We start from the raw sequence: 22,447 nt of genomic DNA, 5'->3' as shown, positions 1-22,447 counted from the left end.
TTGCAAGGTCTCGGCCCGAAATATCAATTGTTAATTCATTTCTGTAGATGCTGCCTGACCTGCTGAGTTCCTCCAGCATTTTGTGTGTGTTGCTCTGGATTTACAGTACCTGCAGAATTTTTTGAGTTCTTGAATAGGAATTCACATTTGTGCAGATGCATGAATGCTTAGGATACTGAAATCTTAGAAACAGGAAAAGTGGGATTCATGGAGAAGAAATTCTTGCTATAGATTGATGACCTTTCAGTAGAACTGGTTTGGACCTGCTGCAATTTTCCAGCTTTGTGATATGCATTTCAGAATTTATATTCAATATATTGTTAGAGAAGGCTCTTATAGGTGAAAATGAAAATAAAAAAGTATATAACTACGGAATCTAGAAATTAGAAAGAAAGCCAGAACATACAGGAAACACTCAGCAAGTAAGGCAGCACCTGTGGAAAGAAAAGCAGGGTTAATGTTTCAGGTCAAAACCTTTAATCAGAACCTTATAAAAGGACCTGCCATAATCTCCAGCTTCTCAGGTAAGCTTATTTAATTTTTATATTCTTATAAATATTGTATACATTCCATGAATTTATCTTCCACCTTCTTATAGCAAATCTGATAGTCCAGTCTGTATGTAGGTTAAGATCTTTCATGACTACTGTAATATCCCTATAAATCTTATTTATTTAGTTATTTAGAGATGCAGTGCAGAATAGGCCCTTTGGGTCCTTTGAATCGCACTGCTCAGCAACCCACGATTTTACCCTCACCTAATCACGGGAGAATTCACAACGACCAATTAATTTATCACCTGGTACATCTTTGGACTGTGGGAGGAAATCCGAGAAAACGCACTAATTCCATGGGAGAACATAAGGCTCTTTACAGAAGTGAACTCTGCACTCTGACCCCTGAGCTGTAATGGAATCACACTAACTGCTGTAACACTTAACCTCTCATTTTCTACTACTTGGTAGTCTGAAAATAACTCTTCTGAATGTTTTCTCCCCTTTTCACCTTGATCCAGATTGGTTCTCTTTCTACATCATCATTTGTCAAGTGAAGAGCATTTCTCACCATTGCACAGATCTCCCCTATTATTAATGTGATTTTGGTCCATTGCATCCAGCAATGGCAGGAGACTTGTGAACGAGATAGTTTTTAAAGTGGGAAAGCCAATGGACTGGGACCGTTCCACTCTCTCAACCTTAGAAGTTTGGGTCCAGTGGTACAAATACTTGCTGGAACTGGGGTTGTCCTTGGTTGCAGTAGATGACCATGACCTGGGCTGATCTTTGGAAAGCCAGACCACACCGCATCCAATTTCTCAACCAGGCAGTGTACGATGTGCTTCCAAACCCATCAAACCTGCACACATGGGGCAAGGCAGAGCCATCTGCGTGCCCACTGAGCTCCAAGCGAGGAACCCTGGAGCACATCCTCAGTGGCTGTGCAAGGGCACTTGGTGAGGGACGGTACAGGTGGAGGCATGATCAGGTCCTGAAGACCATCGCTGAAGCTGTCAGCACAGGAGTTGAGTGGGCGAAGCGGTCCCGACCCTCCAAGCAGACCATTGCCTTTGTCAGAGCTGGGGAGCAGCCAATACCTGCCAAAAGAACATCTGCAGGCATTCTGACCTCTGCAAGGGACTGGCAGCTGTTGGTGGACCTCGAAGGGCAGCTGAAGTTCCCCAACCATATCGCAGCCACCACCCTGCGACCAGACATTGTCCTAGTATCTGAGTCGACTAAGCAAGTGGTGCTGCTGGAGCTGACAGTCCCATGGGAAGATAGCTTGGAAGAAGCCTTTGAAAGGAAGCTCTCCAAGTACGCAGGACTGGTCAGCAACTGTCAGCAGGCTGGATGGAGAGCGAGGTGTCTCCCAGTGGAGGTTGGTTGTAGGGGATTCATAGCCCGTTCTTTAGTTAGAGCCTTCAGCATTTTGGGCACCGAGGGAGAGAGGAAGAGGAAAGCCATCCACAGTACCACCGATGTGGCAGAGAGGGCCTCAAGATGGCTGTGGCTCAAAAGAGGGGAGCCATGGAGTCATAAGTAGCTAGCCATCTGGACACAAGTTGGGGTCTGATCAGCCCCGACTGGGTCACCTGGAGGAGGTTGTATGATGTTGAAAGACCCGAAACACCCGATGATTCCAGGAACATCACTGAAGGTGTGTCCAGAAGCATCAATAGATGTATGTACACTGCCTTGTCTTGCCCTTCACTCTCCACGAAACATTGCAGACCTGCCTTCCTGGTCATTGGATCTCTCTGTTGATCTCATCCACCTAGTCCGCTGGAGCTGACTTCACTTGCTAGAACAGGCACGTCCCCATGCGGTCTGCATGCTAACCTCACCTGATTCCCACCTGTCGAAGCGGTGTACCGGGGTGTGGCCACTGTCACATGCAAACAGCTGCTTGGAGCAGCAGAGGGAAGTTGAGAGTCCAGTGAGGTCCAACGGTGAATGAGCTGCTCCAGAATAGATACAAGTCCCTTCACTAGAGATGCTACCCCTCCCTGGACACCCCATACACTTCTCCCTTAACAATAACGCTTACTAATTCTACATCCATACAAATATATGAATGTTGACTAAAATGAGGGCACAGACAGATGTGATACTTTAAATACTCTTTAACATTTCATGGAAATTTATTAAAGCATGTCATATACACAAACAATGCTTCTTGGGTAAGGCCAGCAATACAAAAATTAAAATAATCATGTTAATCCGATTAAGATGGCGCTACCAAATATTTGCAATAGCTTCCTGGTAGTTAAAAAGCTGAGAAATCCAATTAAAAACATCTCTAAAAATAAGTTTTCTGAGGTAAAATATGCTAAATTATTGTCTCAAACAATGAAGGGGCAAAGTGAGTTCGGGAGATGAATCGATGCGGATGGAGTTGCGATGCCCATACAGCTGGCCTGGGACTGAGTCCGGATTGCTCTGGACACTGTAAGGAGAAGTTGTGGTCTGGGCAGAGGAGATTTAATTTAAATGCTCGTACAACTGTCCCAGGTGCGAGGTTGGATTGCTCTGGATGCTGAGCTGATTTGAAAAGCTTGAGAGCGGCTTCGGGCTGGGCAACAAAATCTGGGCCCAGAATGAGTCACTGGGCAGTGTGGTCTAGATCCAGAGCCTTTCGCAGCAGTGGTGCTTGTGTCCTAGTGCAAGGTACAATGTGCTTTTTAGACAATTTAAACGTTGGCCCAGATTGGAAACGAGAGCCAATTTCACTCACTCTCCACGATCTTCACTCCTCTCTCTAGGACACGTTGTTTGATCAATTTAAGCGCTGGCCCAGATAGACTGAAAGGACTGGTTATCGGATAGGATTTCATTCGTTCTTTGTGATTGTTATCTCCATGGCGCTGAGGCTATGAAGGCTGTTGTGCTCAGTGCCCACTAATCTGATGAACAGATAAGCGAGGCTTTGGGCCTACTCTGGGTGGCTGTGAGGTTTGGATCTGAGGTCACAGTTTTGGTTTGGAATGCTGTTGTTTGCTTGAATTGTTTGCATTACTTGTATTTTTTTCACTTATGCATCAAGTGCTGGTCCTTCATTTTTATTATTATTCTTTTTTTCTTTAAGTCGGGTTCTTTTAGGTTTCTCGTTTTGTGGCTACCTGTGAGCAAGCAAATCTCAAGGTTGTATAATTTATCCATCTTTGATAATAAATGTACTTGATCAATTTGAAAAGTTAATAAGACACAACATTGATTTCATATACCTATTATGAAGTAATCTGTGAAAATAATGAATGCACTGTTGATCTGTGATTCCAAATATTAAAACTTCAAAATATGTTGCATGTAAAATCCTCCTACATGCACTTAGCTAGAGGCCTTAATATTTACCCAAGACTGTTGAAGCCCCTCTACCTATCTTCGTATTGTATACAAACTTGGCCACAAAGCCATCAATTCTCTCATCTGAATCATTAACTTGAAAAGAGGCAGTCCCAACACTGACCCTTATGGCACACCAACAGTCGTTGGCAGCCAACCAGAAAAAGCCTTCTTTATTCCCACACTTTGCCTCCTGCTAGTTGGCCAGTCTTCTATCCATGCTAGTACCTCTCCTGTAATACCATGGGCTTGTAACTTGTTAAGCAGCTTTGTGTGTGGCACCTTGTCAAAGGCCTTTTGAAATTCTGAATAAACATCTGCTGACTCTCCTTTATCTATCCTGCAAGTTATTTCCTCAAGAATTCCAAGATTTCCCCTTTAGAAAATCATACTGACTTTGGCCTATTTTGAAATGCACCTCTAAGTACCCTGAAACCACATCCTTAATTATAGACTCCAGTATCTTCCCAATTACTGAAGTCAGGCTAATTGGCCTATGAGCAACACACACCAAAGTTGCTGGTGAACGCAGCAGGCCAGGCAGCATCTCTAGGAAGAGGTACAGTCGACGTTTCGGGCCGAGACCCTTCGTCAGGACTAGATATCCTTTCATCTGCCTTCCCCCCTTCTTAAACAGTGGTGTGACATTTACAATTTTCCAGTCCTCTGGAACCATTCCAAAATCTATGAAGGTTCTCAGTCATCCAGGTCATTGTATATCAAGCTGTAGTAAATCAAGGCAATGGACTTGTAGACAACACAGCAAGCCCAGTTGCCTTGATTTACTACTGCTTGATATTCCAAAATCTAGTAATTCTTGAAAGATCATTACTAATGCCACTACAGTCTCTTTAGCTATCTCTTTCAGGATCTGAGATGTAGTCCATCCAGACTCAGTAACTGATCAACTTTCAGACTTTTCAGCTTCCCAAGCACATTCTCCTTAGTAATAGCAATACTTCTGCCCCCTGACTTTCTCACATTTCTGGCATTCTGCTGATATCTTCCACTGTGAAGACTGTTGCAAAATACTTGTCAAGTTTATCGACCACTTCTTTGCCCCCATTACTAGCTCCCCAGGAAGAGACTACCTCCTCAGTGTCATTTTCCGATGGTCTGATATCCACTCTCATCTCTCTTCTACTCTTTACATATCTGGAAAAACCTTTTAGACCATAAGACTATAAGACCATAGGACATAGGAGCAAAATTAGGCCATTCAGCCCATCAAGTCCACTCCACCATTTCATGATGGCTGATCCCAGATCCCATTCAACCCCATACACCTGCCCTCTCACCATATCCCTTGATGCCCTGACCAATCAGGAATCCATCAACTTCCTCTTTAAGTATACCCAAGGACTTAGCCTCCACCCCAGTCTGTGACAGAGCATTCCACAGATTCACTGCTTTTTGGCTAAAAATATTCTTCCTTACTTCTGTTCTAAAAGGTCACCTCTCAGTTTTGGGGCTGTGTGTTGGATACCACCACCAAAGGAAACGTCCTCTCCACATCCACTTTATCCAGTCCTTTAAACATTCGATGGGTTCCAATGAGATCCCCACGCATTCTTCTAAATTTCGGTGAGTATAGGCCTAAAGCTGCCAGATACTCCTCATATGCTAACTGCTTCATTCCGGAATCATCCTTGTGAAACTCCTCTGGACTCTCTCTAATGACAATGGATCCTTTCAGATATAAGGGCCCCAAAACTGTTGCCAATACTCAGGTGTGGCCTGTCTTATAAAGCTTCAGCATTAACTCTTCATTTTAATATTCTATTCCCCTTGAAATAAATGCCAACATTGCATTTGCCTTATTTACCACAGAATCAACCGGTGAATTAGCCTTCTTGGAATCTTGCATGAGGACTCCTAAGTTCCTTTCACCTCCGATGTTTGAATTTTCTCCCCATTTAGATAATAGCCTACACTATTGTGCTTTTACCAAAATGCATTATCATCCATTTCCCAACAATGTATTCCATCTGCCAGTTTTTTGTCCATTCTTCCAGATCCACTTCTCAACCACCTTCTCATTAGCATTAAGGAGCTGTGCCAGTCTCAGGTTAGTGCTGCCATTTGGGTTGGGTTTCCTGTTGACGTCATACTGAGGGCTTTGACTGAGTGCCAGTCTACTCGGATTGTTTTCAGCCATTCATGTCAGAAAAGTGCGGGCCCTCCACTTTTCAAAACATAAAGCTCTAACTCTTGTGATTGGTCTCCATATATCACATTTACAGGTTTCCCCCGCTATCCGAAAGTAGAGTGTTCCTATGAAACCTTTCGCAAGCCGAAATGGCGTAAAGCGAAGAAGTAATTACCATTAATTTATGTAGGAAAAATTTTTGAGCGTTCCCAGACCCATAGAATAACCTACCAAATCATACCAAATAACACATAAAACCTAAAGTAACACTAACATATAGTAAAAGCAGGAACCACTTTGCTACTAGCAGAAACAATAGTAATATTGGCAGCTTTCAAAATTCTTTTTCTCTGCATGTAAATAGTACGAATGGTAGACACAGGCAAGTTCAACGCACGAACAATGTTTTTATTTTGTTCACCATGATCGAAACGCTTAATTATGTCCAGTTTTATGCTAAGCATAACACCCTTACGAGCTCGCTTAGGCTTTTCTGATACCTTAGGACACATCTTGCTAACAGATGCAAAAAATATATCGAGATAAATCAAAGATGCTCACAGACACAGTTCAAAGCTATGGCGGCTTGATGCTGAGATGCTGAGTGTTGTTCCTGGGGAAGGAGCTTGGCGGCGCCACTCTCGCTGCCTCTATAACGGCTCGCTGCAAAACAAACGCTGAATGCTATTTTTGCTTTTTGCCTTTTTTCGTAAAAGCGAAAATCCTCTTCGGACTTCTTTCAGTTAGCGAAAACAGGTACTAAAGTAGGTCTTTCATAAAAGCGAAGTGGCGTAAAGCGAACTTTCGAAAAGCGGGGGATACCTGTACTTTCAGTTTGCCTTTGGGAGACACTTTTTTGCCTGTGTCAGTCTTTAGCATTACTGAGGTCATCTCTAATGGTATCTCATAAAACAGTCTGTTGTAGTCAATCAGCCTCTGGAATTATGGGCAAAGCTGACCCTGCATCCAGCTCCATTTTCAGTTTTACACCGGACACATCTGCTGTGATCCAGATGATTTTGTGGTCTGCTTCAGTTATACAATGCAGTCCTAGGCATGACAGTTTACCTTTGTCAGACTCTATGTTGCTTGATTCTGTTTTCCATTTATTATCTTTATGGATTTGCTTAGTTTTTTGTTTGAGACTTCTCACTCAGTTGTGCTTTTTGTCTGCCTTGCACATTCTCTCTATATGACCCTGTCTGTGACACTTTCTGCACACCTTTTCTTTGAAGCAAAAATCATTTGCATCATGGGAGGATTTGCCACATTCATAACATTTCTGGCTTTTTGCACGATTCAGGGACATTTTGTGCATTTCACATTCTAACCTCCTTTTCTGTAGTTCTGTTCATCCTTTGCTGCAGTCTCTAATGATATTGCGATGGTCAATGCCCATTCTAAGGCAAGGTCTCTTTTGGACAGGAATCTCTTTTGAGTGCTTTATCCATGCTGCATACAAGACTGTCCCTTAATGCATCAGAAAGTCCATCTCTAAAGTCACAGTACTGGGAAAGGTTGCACAGTTCTGCAATGTATTCAGAAATGCTTTCATCTTTGACTGGTTCCTTTTGTAAAATCTAAATCTCCCAGCTATTGCCGGCGGTTTAGGGCTCAAGTGATTTTGTAAAATTGTAACAATTGTAACATCTTGCTTGCTGGCATTTCAGGAACCACTAGGTTGTGTAAGAGACTGTATATCCTTTCATCCATTAAGCTAAGAAGTGCAGGGGCTCTCTTTTGCTCCACCATATTGTTTGCATTACAATACAGTTCAATCCTCTCGATATACAACTCCCAGCCTTCACTAACTCTCTCAAATTCATCAACTTTCCCGACTGAAGCCATCGCCATGTTATTTTCACTTTAAATTCAGCACATCTTTCATTATTACTCACGGGTCCTTTGGCATTCTAGTGCTGTTTAACTCTCACTGTCTCGTCCCATAACTGTTGGTGCAGTTCGTGATTTTTCTAACGTCCAGGTTCGTACTCAGAGCCAATTTGTTGTGTCTGTGCAAAACTACATATCGATTAAATAAAAGCACGCATGCGGGAGATTGCTTTAACTGGTGTATTCACACTGCAGTAAGAGAGAGAGAGAGAGAACAATGAGCATGCGTAGACACCAGCACGTGCACAGACAACAGATGTAGTGCTAGGGTGGGGGGAGGGTTCATTACTCGAAAAGAAATAGATCCACACATTACATATACCATTGCTTCCGACCGTTCACTCTTCCCCTTTATAGTGCACCCAATCTGAGACACCCCTGACCTTGACACTTGGGAGGGAAAATACCATCCAGGTGTCTTATTCATATCCTCTCAGTCTACTGTCTTACTGTCTTCTCCTCTAGTTATGGAATCCCCTATCACTATTACACTCCTCTTTCCCTTTCCTTCTGAACTGCAGAACCAGATTCAGTGCCAAAGACCTGGTCACTGTGGCTTCCTCCAGAAGGTTATTTCCCCCCAACAGTGTCCAAGGAGGTATAATTATTGTTGAGAGGAACAGACACAGGGGTATGCTGCACTGACTGCCTATTCTCTTTCTTTCTCCTGACAATCACCTAGGTACCTACCTCTTGAAACTTAGGGGCGACTACAACTCTTTAGCTCCTATTCATCAGCTCATCATTCTCCCGTACGAGCCGAAAGTCTTTGAGCTGCAGCTCCAGTTGAAAAGGAAAGATTCAACAAAGACCACAATAGTGGATCTGGTGGGAGACGATGACGCAGTGAATGCGGTGGAAGGCAGCAGCAGTGAAGGGTCCACAGTCATCTTGCGTTCCATGCTATTGGACCCAGAACAGATCTGTCAAGGACGATGTAGTGGTTGCCTGTGCACCAGTGTCCCCATGTTAAACAAAGTTATGCACAGGCGTCCTATATTAAGAGAATACACCCTAATCCTGGATATGTAAATCCCCTATTGGTCTCTACAGCCACCTGAGGACCCAGCAGTAGAAAGCCCCTTAGGAGAACATCATACTCGACTTGATTGATTGCATTACTGCTACACTTTCAAGTCATTCTACAGTCAATACTGGATAGACTACCAAGACCCCTTTATGATGGGAGCAAAACTTGTATACATTTTTATCCAAAATTTTTGAAACTAACATATTGGTTGAAGACACGTAATATGAGCTCTTCAACATTCTGTGAGAAGTTCTGCCTCCATTTTGTGTGCAGCTTCCTTTTCTCCCTTTCTCTGATGATCCACTCTTCTTTCTTATCATATTCGTTCCTATCCAGCCCTTTACCTTTCCTACCCATCTGGCTTCACCTGTCACCTTCTAGCTATCATCCTCCACCCCCTCCCCCACCTTCTTATTCTGGCATCTTCCCCACCTCAACTTCCCGTCCAGTCCTGAAGAAGAGTCTCAGCTCAAAATGTCAACAGTTTGCTCCATTCCATGGATGCTGTCTGATCTGCAGAGTTCCTCCAGGATTTTTATGACTGGGAATGATTTCTATGCCACTATAAGATTCCCATTCAATCTTCAGTTGTGAATGGAAACTCAGAGTAAAAGTTTAATGCATGAATTGTGGAGTATATTTATCAAATGCTAGTCAACAACGGCAACACAAACAAATTTGTCAATTTTGTTGTTAACAACCATGCTATGGGGATATCAAATAAATGTCTTTAAAGAAAGAATAGAGTACAATTAAAGTAACTAATCACTTGTGCTTGTTCCCTGAATCCACACAGTACTGTCAACAAATCAACTTAAGTTCTTTTGGAGAATATGTACAATGTAATGTTGATACATCATTGTGGATCTAACACTGCTAACTGGGATGAAATTCCAGGCAAACCACTAATCTGCTTGCTTTCTGATCGGCATAAGTTTCACTACCTGAAATTTCAAACTCTGACATTATTATATGAGGGATCATTCAACTTAATTTTTCCATTCTGCAGAGTCAGTCCTAGTTGCTTTTCTTTTTTAGATTGCCACTTTATGAGACTGTTTTCAATACTACAACTCAGAATTGAAGCAAAACTCAACAGCATAGTTATCAACTGAACTTTGATGTATAATAGAACAGTAAGCAAAATATACATTTTTAAGTGTTTTGGTATTGCTGTAATAAAGTCAGGCCATGAGATGTAATGGCTCATGGTGTCTTATTTTGAATCTTGGTTTAGATTACCATTCACACTCAGCCCTATTTTCGTACTTTTTCAATCCTTGCTATGATTAGTCCAGGTCTCTGAACAGTAGCAGCAAACAGACAGCTCCCCTTTATGGAATTTGTCTATACTTCTCACTGTCTCAGTAAAGCAACCAGCGTTATCAAACACCCCATCCACCCCAGACATTCTCTCTTCTCTCCTCTCCCATCAGGTAGAAGATGTAAAATCCTGAAAGCACGTCCTGTCAGGTTCAAGGACAGTTTCAATCCCACTGTTACCTGACTATTGAAAGGACCTCTTGGCCACACAATCTACCTCGTTATTTTCTTGCACCTTATGGTTTACCTGCACTGCACTTTTTCTGAAACTTTTCACTTTATTCTGCATTGTTATTTTACCTTATTCTATCTCAATGCACTCTGTAATGATCTGTTCTGTATAAACAGTGTACAAGACCGTAACTTGGTGCATGTGACACTAATAAACCAATGCCGATATCAGCACCTATACCAATTCATCCCATGGCTTGACAATTAGCCATGAAAGAAAGTTTATTGAGACATTCACCAGCTCAGTCATTATGCATGAATCAGTCTCCGTGGAGAGCACCAATGCCCTTTTTGACCTTCTGCATGCAAATTCAGTAACATCTGAGGTCAACAGCCATACAGCAAGAAGGCACTTGGTTACTCTGTGAGAGTGTGGACCGTGTAAGGGCGGAAGAAGGAAAACAGGCGAGATCAGAGCCATGATCAAATACAGGATATCATGGGAAACATAGGAGTGCAGGCAGATCAGAGATTGCATTGTGGATCACGATGAAATCAGTTTGCTGGTGATGAATGAGTTCATGGCCAGAAAGTGGGTGGTGGCAGTGGACTCCTGCCATGTAATCTGATTTGGAAGGTGGTGTCAGTTGATGATGTGGATGTACCAAGGTGAACAAATAGTTTTATTTTCACCGCCTGTGGGATCTTGATATTGGAATCCTGTATTCGAATGTGTATTTCTGCACCGGGAGCACTACTGATCTTGTGCCTGTCATTGTAACTGCCCGCAGGTGTTCATTTTAGAAAAGATGTATTGCAGGCTTGTTCAGTAGCAAATTGCCACTGAGCCTTCAATAGGTGTACAATGTTTGTAAAATTCAAAACCTCTGGTGCTTTATTGATCTTCACTCCATCTGGCTACCAATAATACTTCACAATGAGGTAAACCTTTGGCATTGATCTATCTGGAACTCTACAGGGTTAGCTGCAAATTGTCTAATTCTGTGGGTTGTCTAGCAGATTTATATATCTTAAATGAAAAATTATGCTTACCCAGGGCCTTATTATAATCTGTAAAAAATGTATCACACACAGTAGGTAATTTCACAGCACAATGACCCATCATATGTAGGCACTGATATTAAATGACTGATCTGTATTTCAAAGCTCCATGACCATCTTGCAAAGTATACTCAAACTGTTAAATCAGATGTTCCTAATTAAATATATTTTGTAATCTTTGAAGAAGAGGGAAGGGAGTGTGGCTAGGAGAATAAATTGTAGAAACATACATGGTGTAGCTATGGCTCTAAGTCTGCTGTTCAGTGTGTCACATACATCATCGAGCATTGACTTAATTCTCTGCCCAACGATTAATAGATGCCTGGATACTTGTATCTGCTGAACGAGATCATTATGGGAAAAGCTAAGTAGTGAAATTAAAGTTAAGATAGTTTAAAAAATATCCAGGAATGTTAACAGAACCCATGATCTATTTATTATTTAGATTTGACACTGCACTGAACTTACTTATCTCAGGCATAATTTCACTTGTATTTAGTCACCACTTTACTAATAGCCACATTAATGCAAATATGTAATCCGCCAATCATATAGCAGCAACTCAATGCATAAAAGCATGCAGATTTGGTCAAGAGGTTCAGTTGTTGTTCAGACCAAACATCAGAATGGGGAAGAAATGTGATCTAAGTGACTTTGATTGTGGACTGATTGTTGGTGCCGGACAGGGTGATCTGAGTATCTCAGAAAATGCTAATCTCCTGGGGGTTTTCAATGCATAACAGTCTCTAGAGTTTGCAAAGAATGGTGCAAAAACATCAAAAAGTCATCCAGTAAGCAGCAGTTCTGTGGGTGCAAAAACCTTGTTAATGAGAGAGGAGAATAGCCAGACTGGCTCAAGCCGACAGGAGTGTGATAGTACTCAAATAGCCGTGTCTTACTACACTAGCGTGCAGAAGAGCATCTCTGAATGCACAACACACATCTCTGAAGTGTATGGGCTACAGAGGCAGAGGATCACAAACACACACTCAGTGTCCGCTTTATTAGGTACAGGAGGTACCTGAGTGTATAGTGATCCTAAAATATAGGAATTCTCTGAATAATTGTAAATGTTGCCTTGGCCAGTCTGAATGAAGGATCCCTGACTCAAAACATGGACAGTTTATTTTCCTCCATAAATGCTGTCTAACCTGCTGAGTTCTTCCAGCACTTTGTGCTTTTCTCCATATTCCAGCATCTGCAATCTCTTATGTCTCTAACAAAAGAAATCGTTGAACTCAATAATCATTATACATCTTGATGGATTTTTCTTCCCATAAAGGTGTAAAAGTCAATTGAGCAAGTTGTGCTAGAAGTGGATGTTAGAACAACTCCACTCCTCTGGTGCCAAATCCAGGCAAACAGAACATTTCAGATCAATTCACCTTTGCTTCAGGTTGGAGTCTGGATTTACACTGCAAATTTAGTTTCAGAGAAATGTGTAAGTTCTTTTGAATAAATGGTTAAAGTTGCAGTATAAATCCTCTTCTAACATAGCAGAACATCGTACAAAAAAAGATCTAAATTGAACAGGCATCTATGTAGATATAATTCGCACTTCATCTTTCTCTGTGGGGTCCATTTTGGTGCTAGCATTGGGTGCTGCTAACAACCTGAGGCAAAGTAATTTCTCGGAGTTATGTTGATGTTATCAAAGATGCCAATGGTTTGTGACCAATTTCCATATGAAAGCTGTTTTGTGAGAAATGCAATTTCAAAACTCGCAAAGAAATAATGAGATGCCGAAACCCCTATGGTTCCAAGTTAATTTTTCTTTGCATATAAGAATTTCTTGTTAGAAGAAAATTTCAGCATAATATACAAAGAAAATAGAGTGAGCCAAAGATCATTGTGGTTTTGATGGTATTTGTTATGTCTACAGAATACATTGAGACACAGCAAATATACTTCCATGAAGATAAGGGCTTACTTACAAGACAGCACACTTTAAGACTTGCTTTATACTGAATATTCTAGTTAGTTTGGTCCGAAAAGACACACTTTAAGACTCTGCTGATAAATACCAAACATAAATCACTAGCCTAAAGATACACTGTACTGCTAACCCTTTGTTTAAAGGAAAAACCTGATACAAGTAACTAATCAATCCATTCATGCAATGAACAACAGCCATAATATTAGTTTTAGTGTTGAATCTACAATTGGACTGAATTAGTCTGGACTTAAATTTAAAGAAGAATCATCCTTGCTTGAATTTTACTTCCTGAGGTCTGCAGAGATGCAATTTAAATAAATTTAAAGTAGTTTGGCGGGAGGGTGGGAGCCTGAGTGTAGGTCAGAGGGTGAGGCATTTTGTTGAAAGGTAGATGCAGCACATAGACAGATTGTCAGGAAGGATTGGCATATGATTGGGAAAAATTGCATCCGTTGGATGGGTTGAATTGTGTCTCTTTTCGTGTAAGAAGTATCAGGAACAAGTATGATGAAATTATAGCATGTACCAGTTCATAGAATGACTATGTTGTGCCCATTACAGAAATTTGCCTGTCAGAAGGATGCTGTATATTCCATGGTTCAGATGTTTCAGAAGGGTCAGGGAGGGAGATAAGAGAGATGGGAGAGTAGCATTACAAATCTGGGATAGCATCACAGCTGCTAAAGGGAAGGACATTGTGGAGGGATTGTCTACTGAGTCAATGTGGTTGGAGGTCAAATACATGAAGGGAGCAAACACTCCATTGCAAATACTCTATCCCAACCTGGGGTCCATGGACCCATAGAAACATAGAGACATAGAAAATAGGTGCAGGAGTAGGCCATTCGGCCCTTCGAGCCTGCACCACCATTCAGTACGATCATGGCTGATCATCCAACTCAGAACCCTGTATCTGCCTTCTCTCCATACCCCCTGATCCCTTTAGCCACAAGGGCCATATCTAACTCCCTCTTAAATATAGCCAGTGAACTGGCCTCAACTGTTTCCTGTGGCAGAGAATTTCACAGATTCACCACTCTCTGTGTGAAGAAGTTTTTCCTCATATTGGTCCTAAAAGGCTTCCCCTTTATCCTCAAACTGTGACTCCTCATTCTGGACTTCCCCAGCATCGGGAACAATCTTCCTACATCTAGCCTGTCCAATCTCTTTAGAATTTTATACGTTTCAATAAGATCCCCCCTCAATCTTCTAAATTCCAGAGAGTATAAGCCTAGCCGATCCAATCTTTCATCATATGAAAGTCCTGCCATTCCAGGAATCAATCTGGTGAACCTTCTTTGTACCCCCTCTATGGCAAGAATGTCTTTCCTCAGATTAGGGGACCAAAACTGCACACAATACTCTAGGTGTGGTCTCACCAAGGCCTTGTACAACTGCAGTAGTACCTCCCTGCTCCTGTACTCGAATCCTCTTGCTATGAATGCCAGCATACCATTCGCCTTTTTCACCGCCTGCTGTACCTGCATGCCCACTTTCAATGACTGGTGTATAATGACACTCAGGTCTCGTTGCACCTCCCCTTTTCCTAATCGGCCACCATTCAGGTAATAATCTGTTTTCCTGTTCTTGCCACCAAAGTGGATAACCACACATTTATCCACATTAAATTGCATCTGCCATGAATTTGCCCACTCACCTAACCTATCCAAGTCACACTGCATCCTCTTAGCATCCTCCTCACAGCTAACACTGCCACCCAGCTTTGTGTCATCCGCAAACTTGGAGATGCTGCATTTAATTCCATCGTCTAAGTCATTAATATATATTGTAAACAACTGGGGTCCCAGCACTGAGCCTTGCGGTTCCCCACTCATCACTGCCTGCCATTCTGAAAAGGTCCCGTTTATTCCCACTCTTTGCTTCCTGTCTGCCAACCAATTCTCTATCCACATCAATACCATACCCCCAATACCGTGTACTTCAAGTTTGCACACTAATCTCCTGTGTGGGACCTTGTCAAAAGCCTTTTGAAAATCCAAATATACTACATCCACTGGTTCTCCCCTATCCACACTACTAGTTGCATCCTCAAAAAATTCTATGAGATTCATCAGACATGATTTTCCTTTCACAAATCCATGCTGACTTTGTCTAATGATTTCACTGCTTTCCAAATGCGCTGTTATCACATCTTTGATAACTGGCTCTAGTATTTCCCCCACCACTGATGTCAGGCTTGGTTAATGGTAGGAGACCAATGCTGGAAACCCCTGCTCCATTGGAAATATTCTATTGCCTCCCACCCCCCACCCCCACAGGATAGCAATGGAGATACTAAGGAACAGATCAGGAGGCTGACTTGGGAAAGGTGAAAAAATAACAGGGTTGTTGTCATGGGTATTTTCAATTTCACTAATATTGATTGGCACCTCCTTAGTGCATAAGGTTTAAAGGAGGTGGAATTTGTTAGTGTGTCCAGGGAGGATTCCTGATAGAATATGCAGACTGGCTGACTAGAAGAGAGGCCATAATGGATCCAGCACTAAGCAATGAACCTAGTCAGGCGTCGGATTTATTGTATTTATTTATTTCAGTTATACGGCTCTCGTTAAATGCATGTGCAGCTCAACTCTTTGCGTGATTATGCAGAAAGTTTGAAGTCATCTGCTTCTACCTTAGGCCACAAACTTCTCAATCACCCCTGCTGCGGATCACTTTCTGGAGGTCCAAGACGCCGACTTCTACAAAGAAGGGATCCGTATGCTCCACGACCGCTGGACTAAGTGTGTAAATGTAGGAGGGGACTATATTGAAAAATATATGTGCTAGGTTTTCTAAAATTGACTGCATCTACCTTGGGCCATGAACTTATTAATCACCCCTCGTAGTTACAAGGTAGCCAGGAAGGAGCTGAAGAATAGACTTCGGAGAGCTAGAATGGGACATGAAAAGGTGTTGTTAAATATGATTAAGGAAAACCCCAAGGTGATCTACACAAAAATAAATAAAACAGGAAGGTGACTATAGTAAGTGTAGGACTAATCAGGGATAAAAGAGTAAACATGCGCCTGGAGTCGAACGTGGTAGGGGATCTTCCTAATGGATATTTGCTTCAGTATTCGCCAGTGAGAGGGATCCTTATGAATGTGAGGTCAACACAAATAGGCTGGTATGCTTGAACATGTTAACATTAAGTAGTTCGTGCTGAAACTTTTGAAAAATATTAGAGATAAGTCAATGGACCAGATGGGATGCATCCCTGGTTACTAAGGGAAGCAAGTAAAAAACCTTTGGTGATGACCTTTGCCTTCTCACTGGCCACAGGAGCAGTACCAGATGATTGGAGAGTGGCAAATGTTATTCCTTTGTTCAAGAAAGAAAGTTGGGATAACCTGGGAATTACAGACCAGTGAGTCTTACTTCAGTGGTAGGCAAATTAATGGAGATGATTTTTAGAGCAAGGATTGACAAGTGGTTGGAGAAACATAGTCTGACTAAGGATACTTTGCATGCCATTGTGAGGGGTAGGACATGCTTCCCAAACCTGATTCAGTTCTATGAGGATGTGACAAGGATCATTCTGGTGTATATGGATTTTAATGAGGCTTTTGCTAAGGTTCCCCAGAGTAGCTCATTCAGCAAGTTAGGGTGGCATGGGATCCAGGGAAACTAAGCTGTGTGGATTCAGAATTTGCTTACCCACAGAAAGCAGAGGGTGGTTGTAGATGAAGAATATTCTGCTTGAATGTCAGTAACTAGTGGTGTTCCACAGGGATCTGTTCTGTGACCCCTGCATTTTGTGATTTTTGTAAATGGCTTGGATGAGGAAGTGGAAGGTTAGTAAGATTGCAGATGACACAGAAGCTGATGATGCTATGGACAGTGCAGAAAGTTGTTGAGGGTTACAACAGGATCTTTATAGGATGCAGAGCTGTGCTGAGAAATGGTAAATGGAGTTCAGCCCAGAAATATTGTCAAGTGATTCACTTTGGAAGGTTGAATTTGAAGGTTGAGTACAGGGTCAATGGCAGGATTCCTAGCAGTGTGGAGAATCAGAAGGATCTTGGGGTCCATGTCCCTGAATTCTTCAAAGTTTGTTTGTAAGTTGAGAGGGCTGTTGAGATGTAGTTTGTGTTGGCCTTCGTTAGTCAGGGATTGAGTTCAAGAGCGGCGAGGTAATATAAACTCTATAAAAGCCTGATTAGACCTCACTTGGAATATTGTGTTCAATTCAGGTCACCACAGTATTGGAAGGATGCGTAAGCTTTAGGGAGGGTGCAGAGGAGATTTATCAAGATGCTGCCTGGATTAAAGAGCATGTCTTTTCAGGAGACATTGAGAAAGCTAGGGCATTTCTCTTGAGAGTGAAGGAGGATGAGAGGTGATTTAGGTTGTTATGTAAACGGCAACAATGAATATCAATCGAGACAGGTTATATGAAAACAACCAAACATTTATTAAACACGGATAAACCATAAGGGAAAAATAGAATGTGTGTATAAAAGCAAACGAAAACTTTAACCGGAAGTTAACAGATATGCAACCGTTCACCAACTCGCCACTTGGCTTTAGTTCTTAAAGCGTTAAATGCGAAAACAGTTCTTAAAGCGGTAAAGTCAAATATAGTTCTTAAAACGATAACTTCGAAAGTCCAACAGAGTTACACCTGACAAAGGGTCTCGGCCTGAAACGTCGACTGTACCTCTTCCTAGAGATGCTGCCTGGCCTGCTGCGTTCACCAGTAACTCTGATGTGTGTTGCTTAGATTTACATGTTCAATTGGGAGAGACTTCTCTGGAGAAGGATTTCTTCACAGATGCAACTTTACTGCTGGTTCTGTCCACAGAATTCACGATGCCGAAAATAAACAGTTTAAATCAACTGACCTTAAATTCCTTTAGAGAGAGAGAGCACCTTTTTGCATGAAGTCCTTGCTCTTTTTGGCAAGAGTTATCCCGATGCAGGTAGCTACTCCTCCAACGAAGACTCAATAAGATCGATCCTTTATTAAACTGCCAAACGTTGCCAACTCCTCTCAATCCTTCGATCCTGTAACTTCGATAAGTTCTTCACTCTCCCTTCTGATGTTGGAATTGGCTAAATCAACACATCTAGCAAAAATTTCCAGTCCAAGTAATATGGTATTTTGTAACAGAACGCACACTCGGTTTTAAAAATGAAACTGTGTCACCAAAAACAAACACGCAACAGAAATGGAGATACAGCCATTCTACCTGGAAATCTACAAACTAAAAAAAACCCCTGCATCACCTGGGTCGACCCTTATATAGTCACGGGGCACATGTCATCACATGACCTCACATCAGGGGGAAAGTCACATCATGTGACCTCCAAAAGATCATTACATCATTCTCACAAAAAAAAACAGATCTCCTTGAGCATGTATCAATGTGTACAAGATGAAAAGCAATAGATCGAGAAAACAGCCAGAGATTTATTTCCAGGATGAAAATGCTAATATGGTTGGGCATAATTTTAATGTGTTTGGAGGAATGTATAGGGGCCCTGTCAGAGGTAAGTTGTTACACAGAAGGTGTTGTGTGCCTGAAACACACTGCTGGGGTGGTGGTAGAGGCAAGTGTTTTGGGGACTTGGACAGGCTCTTGAAAGATAGAGAAATTGAGAGTTATTTGGGAGGGAAGGGTTAAATTGACCTCCAAGGAGATCAACATCATGGGCCAAAATGCAGCACTCCGCAATAATGTTCTATGTTCTATAACTTTATTATTGGCTACTTTAGCATCAAGGCTTAATTCCTCTCCAGCAGGAATCATTTGATATATAATATATTCACTCTTCAGATTTTGTCAACAGTTTTAACCAAATATTTATTGACTCATAAATCTCTGCTTTGGTTCCTATTTCTCACTGTATGAGCTTGACTTATTAGCTGAGCGAGTAACATAAATGGCCTCATTTTGCTTGAAGCAGCATTCTTCCTGGTTGGTATTGTAATGATCTTTTTTTGACACATTTGTTCTTGTTAAGCATCATCTCAATCTTCTATTCCTGAAGAGTTCTGTGGGGTGTATAATATATGGAAGTGTGTAGAGTTTTAAGAGCTCACGGAACTGGGCTTATATTGCCCCCTCATCTAGATTCACCAATGACCTAGCTTGTACTCCTTCTCCTCCCCTTACTTTCTTATTCTGGCTTCTTCCCCCTTCTTTTCCATTCCTGATGGAGCCTGAAATGTCTGTTTTTTATTCATCTCTATTGATGCTGCCTGACCTGCTGAATTCCTCCAGCTTTTTGTGTGTGTTTCTCTGGTTTTCCAGCATCTGCAGAATCTTGTGTGTTTAGGATTTGCTGGGCTTATTTTCTCTTTTCTTACACTTGTTCTTAGAAAGCTTCCTTATTTACTCTTCACTAACCACTCGGCTGCTCCAGCTGAAGCTGGAGGGTGTAAAGAAATGAGACCATGCTTGATAAACTTTTACAACTTTGCAAACAGAGGGGAGTGAAACAGAAACAACAGGAATTCTGCAGATGCTGGAAGTTCAAGCAACACACATCAAAGTTGCTGGTGAACGCAGCAGGCCAGGCAGCATCTCTAGGAAGAGGTACAGTCGACGTTTCAGGCCGAGACCCTTCGTCAGGACTAACTGAAGGAAGAGTGAGTAAGGGATTTGAAAGTGGGAGGGGGAGGGGGACATCCAAAATGATAGAAGAAGACAGGAGGGGGAGGGATGGAGCCAAGAGCTGGACAGGTGATTGGCAAAAGGGATACGAGAGGATCATGGGGCAGGAGGTCCGGGAAGAAAGACAAGGGGGGGGACCCAGAGGATGGGCAAGGGGTATATTCAGAGGGACAGAGGGAGAAAAAGGAGAGCGAGAGAAAGAATGTGTGTATAAAAATAAGTAACAGATGGGGTACGAGGGGAAGGTGGGGCATTAGCGGAAGTTACAGAAGTCGATGTTCATGCCATCAGGTTGGAGGCTACCCAGACGGAATATAAGGTGTTGTTCCTCCAACCTGAGTGTGGCTTCATCTTTACAGTAGAGGAGGCCGTGGATAGACATGTCAGAATGGGAATGGGATGTAGAATTAAAATGTGTGGCCACTGGGAGATCCTGCTTTCTCTGACGGACAGAGCATAGATGTTCAGTAAAGCAGTCTCCCAGTCTGTGTCGGGTCTCGCCAATATATAAAAGGCCACATCGGGAGCATCGGACGCCGTATCTCACCTCAGCCGACTCACAGGTGAAGTGTTGCCTCACCTGAAAGGACTGTTTGGGGCCCTGAATGGTGGTAAAGGAGGAAGTGTAAGGGCATGTGTAGCACTTGTTCCGCTTACACGGATAAGTGCCAGGAGGGAGATCAGTGGGGAGGGATGGGGGGGACGAATGGACAAGGGAGTTGCGTAGGGAGCGATCTCTGCGGAATGCAGAGAGAGGGGGGGGGGGAAAGATGTGCTTAGTGGTGGGATCCCGTTGGAGGTGGCAGAAGTTACGGAGAATAATATGTTGGACCCAGAGGCTGGTGGGGTGGTAGGTGAGGACTAGGGGAACCCTATTCCTAGTGTGGTGGCGGGAGGATGGAGTGAGAGCAGATGTACGTGAAATGGAGTGAAACAGAAGTCCATTTTCAGTATTGAGTCCTTCAAAGTAATGATATGCAAGCATTGACCTCATATTGCCTACAGCTCATATGGTAATGATAAATGAACCCATCAGTTTGATCTCTATCTCCATGTTGGGCCTCTTCTGGCCATACCAAGGATCCTTCAGAAAGTAAGGAGGCATGGGATCCAAGGAGACCTTGCTTTGTGGATCCGGAACTGGCTTGCCCACAGAAGGCAAAGGGTGGGTTGTAAATGGTTCGTATTGTGCGTGGAAGTTGGTGACCAGTGGTGTTCCGCAGGGATCTGTTCTGGGACCCGTGCTCTTTGTGATTTTTATAAATAACCTTGGTAGGTCCAATTTGAAGACAGAGTATAATATAAATGGTAAGTCTCTTGGCAGTGTGAAGGATCTGAGAGATCTTAGGATCCATGCCCATAGGACACTCAAAGCAGCTGCGCAGGTTGACAATGTTGTTAAGAAGGTGTATGGTGTGTTGGCATTCATCAACTGTGCGATTGAGTTCAAGAGCTGTGAGATAATGTTACAGCTATATATGACATAGATCAGACTCCACATGGAGTACTGTGTTCAATTCTGGTCACCTCACTAGAGGAAGGATGTGGATAGTATAGAGAGCGTGCTGAGGAAATTCACAAGGATGTTGCCTGGGTTGGAGGACGTACCTTAAGAGAATAGGGTGAGTGAACTCGGCTTTTTCTCCTTGGAGCGACGGAGGATGAGAGGTGACCTGATAGAGGTGTATAAGATGATGAGGGGCATTGATTGGATAGCCAGAGGCTTTTTCACAGGGCTGAAATGGCTAACACAAGGAGATTAAGGTGCTTGGAAATAGGTATCGAGGGGATGTCAGGGGTAAATTTTTCACACAGATAGTGGTGGGTGTGTGGAATATACTGCCAGGTGGCGGTGGTGGAAACGGATACAATAGGCCTCTTAGATAGGTGCATGGAGCTTAGAAAAATAGAGGGCTATGTGCTAGGGCAATTCTAGGCAGTTTCTAGAATTGGTTACATGGTCGGCATGACATTGTGGGCCAAAGGGCCTGTTATGTGCTGTAGGCTCCTATGTTCTATGTTCTATATGTACTCTCTGAAAAGACTTAGTTAGCCATAACCATGGTGTATGACTGATGGGGACACATCATGACTCATTATAAAACAGTGTGCAGTGGTGTAAATTTATCAGTGTGTTTATCATACTTCCTATGAAAACTATGCTTGCTTGCTGCCACTTAAGATTCTGGTTTAGGTATCATACTTTTCTGGATTTTCATTGGCTGACTGAATTTCTTTTTTCTGTTGTCATTTTCAATTGCCACTGAAATTCTTAGCTTCAAATGTCTCTGTGTCAAAATGGGATCCTTCATGTAGCAACTGTTCTAAACTGTCGAGACTGTGATTAGTGACAGGCATTGCAATGATAGCAGCTGTCTGACCTGGACTTATCAGTATGCTTTGTAAGCCTTTGCCTTT

The 22,447-nt window shown here is 42.5% G+C and overlaps 2 long non-coding RNA genes across 2 annotated transcripts in view; both read left to right on the top strand.

Moving 5' to 3' along the window:
* Positions 1–22,447, top strand: part of LOC140205265 (uncharacterized) — a 144,747-nt gene that overhangs the window by 91,548 nt on the left and 30,752 nt on the right. The window lies entirely within an intron of this gene.
* LOC140205264 (uncharacterized) lies at positions 76–10,094 on the top strand. The gene is made up of 4 exons (XR_011887802.1): positions 76–524; positions 3,586–3,641; positions 5,294–5,426; positions 8,567–10,094. It is a non-coding gene; the product is annotated as an uncharacterized lncRNA (long non-coding RNA).

This window comes from Mobula birostris, chromosome 11 (assembly GCF_030028105.1).
Source record: "Mobula birostris isolate sMobBir1 chromosome 11, sMobBir1.hap1, whole genome shotgun sequence".
Taxonomy (NCBI): domain Eukaryota; kingdom Metazoa; phylum Chordata; class Chondrichthyes; order Myliobatiformes; family Myliobatidae; genus Mobula; species Mobula birostris.
The sequence above is the reverse complement of the archived record's forward strand: the minus strand, read 5'-3'. Positions and strand labels throughout refer to the sequence as shown.